Source organism: Salarias fasciatus, chromosome 13 (assembly GCF_902148845.1).
Source record: "Salarias fasciatus chromosome 13, fSalaFa1.1, whole genome shotgun sequence".
In the NCBI taxonomy this organism is placed as follows: Eukaryota; Metazoa; Chordata; class Actinopteri; order Blenniiformes; family Blenniidae; genus Salarias; species Salarias fasciatus.
Genome location: NC_043757.1, coordinates 18315602 through 18324179, shown reverse-complemented (window position 1 = coordinate 18324179; position 8578 = coordinate 18315602).

Here is an 8578-nt window from a genome sequence, read left to right as displayed (position 1 = left end):
GAACACTCAGGAGTGGGACGCAGGAATGCCCTGATGGACAGCTGTTATTGGACATCCCATAGTAACAGAGTCAAAAACTATGGTGGCTGCATCAATACCGACTCTTAAAATTATCTTGTAAAATTAACCAGGCCTATCTGTTACTGCTTGTGTTTAAATAACTTCTAGAAGTGCGCTTCTTTTACTTCTTTTTGTTGTTTCGTTTTTTTTTTTTTTTTAATTTTGTGGGACAAACTTCTTTTTTTAGATTTTTGCCTGTTTTCTTCAGTACATTTCCAGAGAATACTTTACACACACACACGCATCGTTTTCCTAAACACACTGCGTGAATCACTCTCAATATATTTTCTTCTTCCTGAAGCTTTTTTTTTTTTTTTGAGCTGCGTGTGGTCAAAGCGGAGGTGTGCGAGGTGAGCTGGCAGCCTGCAGAGGGGGAGTCAGTCAGTAGGCCATCATCATCATCATCATCATCACCACCATCATCATCATCTATACTCACCGCCTATGTGCGGCGGCGCTCTGTAGATGGCGCTCATACAGTGGGTTCCGCAGCCCGCTGCGCTCGTGCAGGCGCGCAGGTGAGGAGGCAGAATAATGCAGCTGAGCTTTGACGGGTCAAAGGTTGACGGCAGGACTACAGTGGATTATATTGATATCTTCTCTGTGTCTGAAGGGGGGAAAATAGAAAAAAATCAAATATTAAAAATGCAAAAAAAAAAAAAAGTAAGGCTGCAGCACAGGGCTTCCATCGACTTTTATCTACTTTTTTTTTGCAATGTCAGAATATTGAAAGTTTTTTTCCTTCCAACTATTGAAATATTCCTTAATTTTATTGCAATATTGGCATATTGGAAACTGTCTCTCAGATGAAATACTGCAACCCAATGCAATGTTCAAACTTGCATTCCTTTTGGAGATTCGCCCTCAAACAAACAATTATATTCAGTCGTTATTCCGAGGTTTTAGGGAATTCATGTCTCGAGGTTTCGTGTTGCGTGCAGATGCCCTCTGCACAAGTTTGACGACGATCCCTATTTTTTCCCTTTCTTTCTTTCTTTTTTTTTTTTTTTTTGTTTCTGCATTTTTTGGGGAGGGAGCTTCTGGTACAATATGTAGCACCATGGGCTGTAATTTCACACGTCAGTGCACTTTTGCCCTAAAGCTGCTGCTGTTTCGCCCACAACAGCCCTATTTGCCCCCACGTCCCTCTCTCTGCATCCTGCCCGTGTCACAGCGCTACAGCGAAACAAACGGCGTGATAATTAAGAAACTGTTAGTCCTGACTTCACCCCCTTTAAAACCCCACAGCCACCCAGGACCCTGCGCCATTATTGTTTTCGATTTTTTTGCCTGCATTATACAATAAAGTGTTGTCACATACAATGAGAAAAAGTGGATTTTAATATGTTTCAGACACCTAAAACAATTCCAAAAATGTTCCAGTTTTTTAAACAGTGTTTTTATTTGTATCTGCAGAGATCACGAAGACCTTTTATTTTATTTATTTATTTTTGAACAGAACTATTTTTATTTTTATTATTGTGTGCCACAAGAGCAGGCAGATCAGAACGACGGAAGGAGGAGGGGGGATGATGAATTTCCAAAAAGGACTAAACAAATCCTTTCCTTCCGTTGTTTGAAGCGTGTGGCCTGTAACGCGCTCTCAGGTCAATCGATACCTCTGTTGTTATCGTCCTGCTGTCTGAGGCGATGCAGGGCTCCCACAAACATTTCGAGCCCCCATAAGTCATCTTGCATGATCTAAATATTTTTTTTTAAATAAAGTATTTGTTAAAGACAGGGCAGCACCTTGAATATAAACCATTTCCTTCTTAAATAATTGGAAATCCAGTGGAAAATCCCTGTAAACTCTGCTCAGCCCTCTGTTCCCCTGCAGCACTGTGCAAGTTTAATTGTAAAGTGGGAAGCTTGTTAATTTAAAGCTCATCTAAACCTTCCTGGATAAACCTTAACTCTGTTTAATGATGACAGATTCATCTGCGTGAGACATTTAGAATAATAAGAAAAAGCCCTTTTTTTGTACGGCTTTGGTATATATATATATAAAAAAGCAGCTTTTACCTCCCAACCAGGACACTCAGGTGTCACTAAAAAAACATTCCTGCTCCAGAGTGATAGAGTGATCCAATTAATACTTAAGCGATCATTATAAAAGTGATTTCACTTGAGACACCAAAAATGCACACTTCGGTAAAAGTTCCTTTTTTTTTTTTTTTTTTTTTTTTTTTTTTTGTTAAAACATCAGAATCATATCGCGAGTCAGTCGCAGCATCCCACAATGATTTGGAGTCTCCTGACACCCAGAGCCATATGGGGAGGCTTTGCCAAACTGCAGGATATCAGCTGCGTCCTTAGATTGCTTATTCATGTGCTTTATAACGGGAGCAGATGGATATCAATTTGACTCTATTCTCGACACCATCACAGATTGATTTTGTACTTGCTTTTAATTTTGCCATAATTAATTAGATCATTACAACTGTTTTCCATTGATCTTCCCATCTAAACCCAAAATTGAGAGGTGAATTAGATTGTGATCTATGTTTTCAATTACAGCCTCGAGATTATAGATGATGTTAATGGACTATCAAACCAATTTGTGTATTATTATTATTATTATTATTATTATTATTATTATTATTATTATTATTATTTTCTGATCAATTAAATCCTACTGTGTAATTTTAAAAGACAAGTGCAGATTTTTCTACAGATGTAAATAATTCCACTAAATAATATTTTCCATTGGAAAGTCCGTCCGAGCCACCGTACCTGCAAACAAACGCTGACATGAGTCCGGAGCACGAGGGGAGAAATCCTTACCTGATCGACCCGCGCTGTGAGGCATGGCTTTCCCTTGTCTAATGGTGCGTCTCTCCGATGCAGCCCAGTAGATCTGTCCGGCCTCCCGCGCTCCCTCCCCGGCTGGGCGTCGTGCTTCTCCCCGCTGGTTGTCAGAATCTTTGACCGATCATCCAAAACTAAACGGTTTAGGCGACAACAAAAAGAGGAAGCAACCCTGCTCCAATGAACTACGGATTGATAAAGGGAGAAGGAAAAATAGAAATCAAAGAACACAGAGGCTCGCAGGTGCCGAATTAAAAGAAACTGTAAAAGTGGTCTGCAGTGAGAAATGAGAGGAAATATGCAAACAGCTGCAGCTATGCTCAGTCCAGCTGATGTGAATTTAGGAAATATTACTGTACTCTTAATAATGATCCATCTTAAATAATTAGTTATTAAATAATCATTGCATTTTATTATGTACTGCTAACTTACAGAAAATAGTTAAGGAGAGAGGAAAAGAAAGGCATACTGTGATTTTTCAAAATGTTGTATTTTAACTTTGCTATGCTTTAGGCCCCGCTTTTCTACACACACATACAGACATAAATACAGAGAGAAAGACAAAAAGAAGATTGGGGAAAATACAATACAGTGTTAATTTTCCTTATTTTTTTTCCAGTAATTGGTGTTTGTTTTCTGAGTATATTCAGCTGCTCAAGTCAAAAGGCAAAATATTTATTCCGGTCAGGTATTAAACTGATAAACTTCAAACAGGAAACTTTCTCAGTGTGTTTAACAGTGTAACGAAATACAAAAAAATGAAGAAGGGAGAGTATAAAACTTAGTAACTGGAACATTAACAGATGAATAACCAGTAAAAATGCAATATTACAATATCCACAAGAACGACAGAGCGTGGTAAAGCTATAAAATCCAACATTAAAAGATTATAGCTTCTTTATCGGCTATTTAACAAACATTTTGTATTATAAGACTCTTTACAGTGCTTGAAGTTCAAAAATGGTCATAAGGCTGCCACTGGACCAAAGACCAGTAATGGATATTATGGTACACTTTATGCTCAGGCTGAAAAGATGACTAAAAAACCTGACTACATTTTTTTTCTCTCAAACTGAATCTTCTCTGCAGCCCTTGGCTATCAGCTCCTAAAAACTTCATGTCTGGTGCAGATTCATACATAACAAAAATTGGAGGATTTGTTAAATATTGTAAATTGTGTGATTTAATCCAATGCTTTTACAATCATCTAATTATATTTGTTCACACATTTTAGAAAATATATGTAGAAAATAAGCCTAAAAGTGTTTTATTTTCAATTCATAAGGTTACATTCTGGGAGATACTATTGCCTTTGTTTTTACTGTGTATAATGTTCATTAATACAGCCATTAAAAGTACATTTCCAGCAGTAGAACTTGAGTTTGCATAGGTAATTGTGACATTAATGATCTTAATAAGTGTATTCCCCCCCCCCTCGGCCTGGTCAGGCGTCCTGCAGGAACATCCGAATGGGAGGAACCCAAATCGAGGGTCTTAAATGGCCATAAAGCTGTGTGGGCTGTCAGTAATGGAACCTAAGCTCTTTTCACAGCCGCAAAACACATTTACGGGTTATGACCGGGAGTCTGCAGGAGAGGCGGACTGAAATTGAGGCAGAGGAGTGAGTTTGGTTGGACGTCGATGGCGGTGGAGGAGGAGGAGAGAGATCTTATGGCGGAGTCCATTAGCCTGGTCACGAGTATCCACTCCCTCCACCACTGCCAGGACGGTTAAAACGGGGGGAGTTTTTGCACGTGTGGCGCTAGTAAAAGGTGTGTATCAGTGGGGTTTTTTTTGGGGATGATCAGGTTAATGCTGAGGTGTTTATCTGGCTCACCCCGGCTTCCCCCTCCACCGAGAGGCAAAGTTCTCACCTGCATTTCCGCCCATTCGTCCTCAGATCCCGTGTACTGCCACCGCCGCCGCCGCCGCCCCTCCTCTCCTTTATGTTTTTTTAAAATAGTGTCCCACTTGCTCATGGGCTGAACATTAAATAAACCTCCCTCCCTTCACCCTTCATGCCCCTCCATCTCTCCTTGGCACCACCTCCCTCTCCGCACATGGAGGCCACAGTAACTCTATGCACCAGGCAGTGCCCATCATTTATCACCAACACACACACACACACACACACACACACACACACACACACACACACACACACACACACACACACACACGAGAAAGAGAGGGAGTCCAGTGTAATTCTTTTTTCTTCCTTTTTTGGAGGTCAGATTTAAAAAAAAAAAGAAATAAATAAAATGACTTTTCACCATCACAAGTGTGATTAGTATTTAAAAGGTCAAAAATGCTTCTTCTTTTTGTTGGGTCCTGAGGGATAGAAATGGCCAAACTAAGACAACAACACGACAATATGCTTCCTGCCTGGTGTCTGGATGGTTTGTTGGAAATCTGGGCTGAGCGACAGCCAGTATCATCATCATCAACTCTTGCCAGCTTTTCATATTTAAAGCCAGCAAGGGTTTAATTACCAAATGATGACAGTGTCATATGGTACCATGATGGCACAGAATGAGTGTGTGGAATGTGTGTACTTGTGTGTGTGTGTGTGTGTTGTCTTGCACTCCCTCTGCCTCTCTCCCTCTTCTACCGCTCTACACATTTGTTTGTTTCAAGTGTGAACACCTCTGTGTTTCAACACCACGAACATAGGTATCGCTGAAGGGCTGGAACACGAGAGGGATGGTGGGCAGGAGATGTTTGTGGGAGGGAAAAAAAAGGACAGTAAAACATCTGTAATTTGTAATTTCCCAGTATTCAATGGCTGCTCATGGATTAAAGATTAAAATCTATTGTCTTGACAGATGGGAGAGAGAGGGTAAGGAGAGGGGGACACTCATGCACATCCCATTTCCATTTGTATATGAGCGGCACAGTTTGGCTAATCACAGTGGAGAAAAAAAAAATAAGCTGTCTGCTTGCCTTTCTCTGGGCAATGCCACCATGAGCCTTATTTCCAGCTGTGGGGACATTAGAGGCAGACAGAGCGCGGGGCTCGTGTTGAGGCGGTGCTGTGTCAAAGCCTTATTTGTTTACTGACACTCCAGTGGGAATAAAACACAGAGCTGCACTGTGATCAGCAGGTAAGAATGGCGGAATCTCACAATGTCTCCCACCTCTCCGAACCATCAAACCAGCTGTGATGAAATGAGCCACCAAGGTGCCGCGGATCACAGTGAAAGAACGCATTTTGTTCAGAACTCAAGCTGCAAGTGCAGCAACTGGGGGGCTGTGACATGGTGTGTGTGTGTGTGGTTTTTTTTTTTTTATATAATTAAAATTTGTCATTGCCTTGTTGAAAGTGTTGATAGTTGTGCACAGGAAGAGTGCATGATGCTGGATGGATAAGTTAGGGTTTCTAGTTTAGTCTGTGTGGTCTGTACTAAGAGGGCTGTGTGTGTGTGTGTGTGTGGGGGGGGGGTAATGGTCTGGTCAGTGGAGTGAAGCAGACCACCTGAGAGTTGTTTTTGGGCATTAGTGTTCTCTCTCTCTCTCTCTCTCTCTCTCTCTCTCTCTCTCTCTCTTTCTGTGTGTGTGTGTGTGTGTGTGTGTGTGATATATGACACTGGCCATCTGAAGGAGGTACCGCGCTCTCCCTCTCCAGGTCGCATGAAAGGGAGCTGCGAAGCCCGATGAATTAAAGCCTCTTTTCAATAAAACATCAGAGTCTTTCAGTAGCACACGCTTGAGATGCCCCAGTAATTGACTTTTGGACTTTAGGATTTACATGAACCCTCCAAAAGAAGCTTACCTGTGCAGCGATGCCCCTTGAGTCTGCATCCATTCCCTGCTGATGTGGATTTCCATAAACTCATGCAATCTTCTAATTTTTTTTCTCCCCCCCAAAGTGATGAATGCAAAACTATCTTCTGGAGATAATTTGAAGGATTTATTGAAGTGTTTGAATTTATTTATCTCGACTAACAAATCTTTCCAGATAAATTTTAATCCACAGATCTTTGGCACAGTTGTTCTTCAGACTCCACTCCTTCCATGATGTTTATACTTTTAGTGCAGGTATAAAGTTGCATGTTTCCATGTTTTCACTGTGGTTTACTGCATAAATGTAAATTTCATAACTGTGAAATAATAGAGACATCCAGTTTACTTCTTGAAAGCCTCTTTTTGATCTATAAAGTAAGACCCACTCTGATAATAGACTAGTACAGTATATTGGATGTCAAAAGGCCACATTTGCGCCTATCTGTCAGACCAAACATTATTCATTGCAGCCGGTCAGAGCAGCCCAAGAGGCTTTGTTACCTTTTTGTTCTCTTGCAGCCAGAACCCAGAAGCTATTAAAGAGGGCAGGACTGCTCCGATGTAGGATTTATTGGCCCCATTCCTCACAAGTGCCATGTAACAGTTGCACCTTATAGCTTTCCCCAAATATGCAGCAAGAAGTCTGGATGCAAATGAGAGGCTGGGAACGTAACGGGAGTCATCAGGTCTCATTTTTGATGCGCGTGGTTTGGAGAGTCGTCGCCGGACAAAGTTGTGAGTCTCGCTCGGCGCATAATAAACTCTTTAACAAGACGAGGAAAGTAAGAGTGAAGGAAGATCTATGGGAGGGGCAGAAGTGCTTGGCAGATTTAATTAATCACTGCATATTAAAATGTTTGTTTACAGAAGTGAACAGCTACAAGAGGTCCGATGTTAATTAATTTAAGGCGTACTTCCCCCCAGCCTCGGCGATGTGTCACAAGCTGCAGAGCGACTCCCTTTGGCAGGGACTCTGCGTCTCATTGGATATCCATCAATTGCTGTGAGGTGTGTAAGAAACAAAGAGGCGCGGAGCGCAAATTAGACCCAGTGTTAACATGATTGCATATTAAGATTTCTAATTAGCAGGCGAAAGGAAAAGGTGAAGAAGTTGAGGAGTTTGTGGTGCATGGATGGTCACTCCGAGGAACACAACAGACGAGACACGGGTGTTTATCTGCCGGGCGTCTATTTTCTGTTTCGCCACAGAAAATAATTGAATCTCGTGCTCTCTGCTGCGCTAAGCAGCCCAGATGTATGTGTCCGGCGCGCTGACAGATGCGGTGGCTGGACGCAGTCGGACTGCCTAACACATGTGCAGCTTCTGTCCGGCCTCTAGAGGTTCCTGCTCGGACAATGATGTATCTCACTTCCCTCCGAGGTCAGCTGGACTGAGTCCAGAACATCACCTGCAATCAATAGTGTTGGTAAAGCAGGCCCAACTGAACGCATGTTAGGGCAGAGACTCCACTCAGAATCCCACTGTGGGGAGAAAAAGGGCCTGCATGGCCCATTGCCTTGCTAAAACCAAAACACAGCCAGGTTGGACACCTGACACATGGGGGTCTTTAGGAAAAAGGGTAAAAGATGGAAGATTAGGACGGAGGGGAAAAAAAAAAAACTAAGTGTTGATGCGTTGATACACACATCATCTGCAGATCACTGTGAGGGTTTGTTTGTAGCTCTGGGTTACATGAGGATTAGGATGCATCATGAGAGGAGGACGGCTGTTCATTCAAGTGAACCATGGCTGTATTTGAGTGATCATGATTACCTGTCCATACTGTAAAAATATTGGCACACAATGGCATTATGTTTATGAAATATTGTGACTTTTTTCCTCAATTCAATGAAGACAACAGTAAAATTAGGTCTAAAGGGAAGCTAGGGGTTTTTGTTTTCTTGCTCCATTCTTGACTGGCCACCA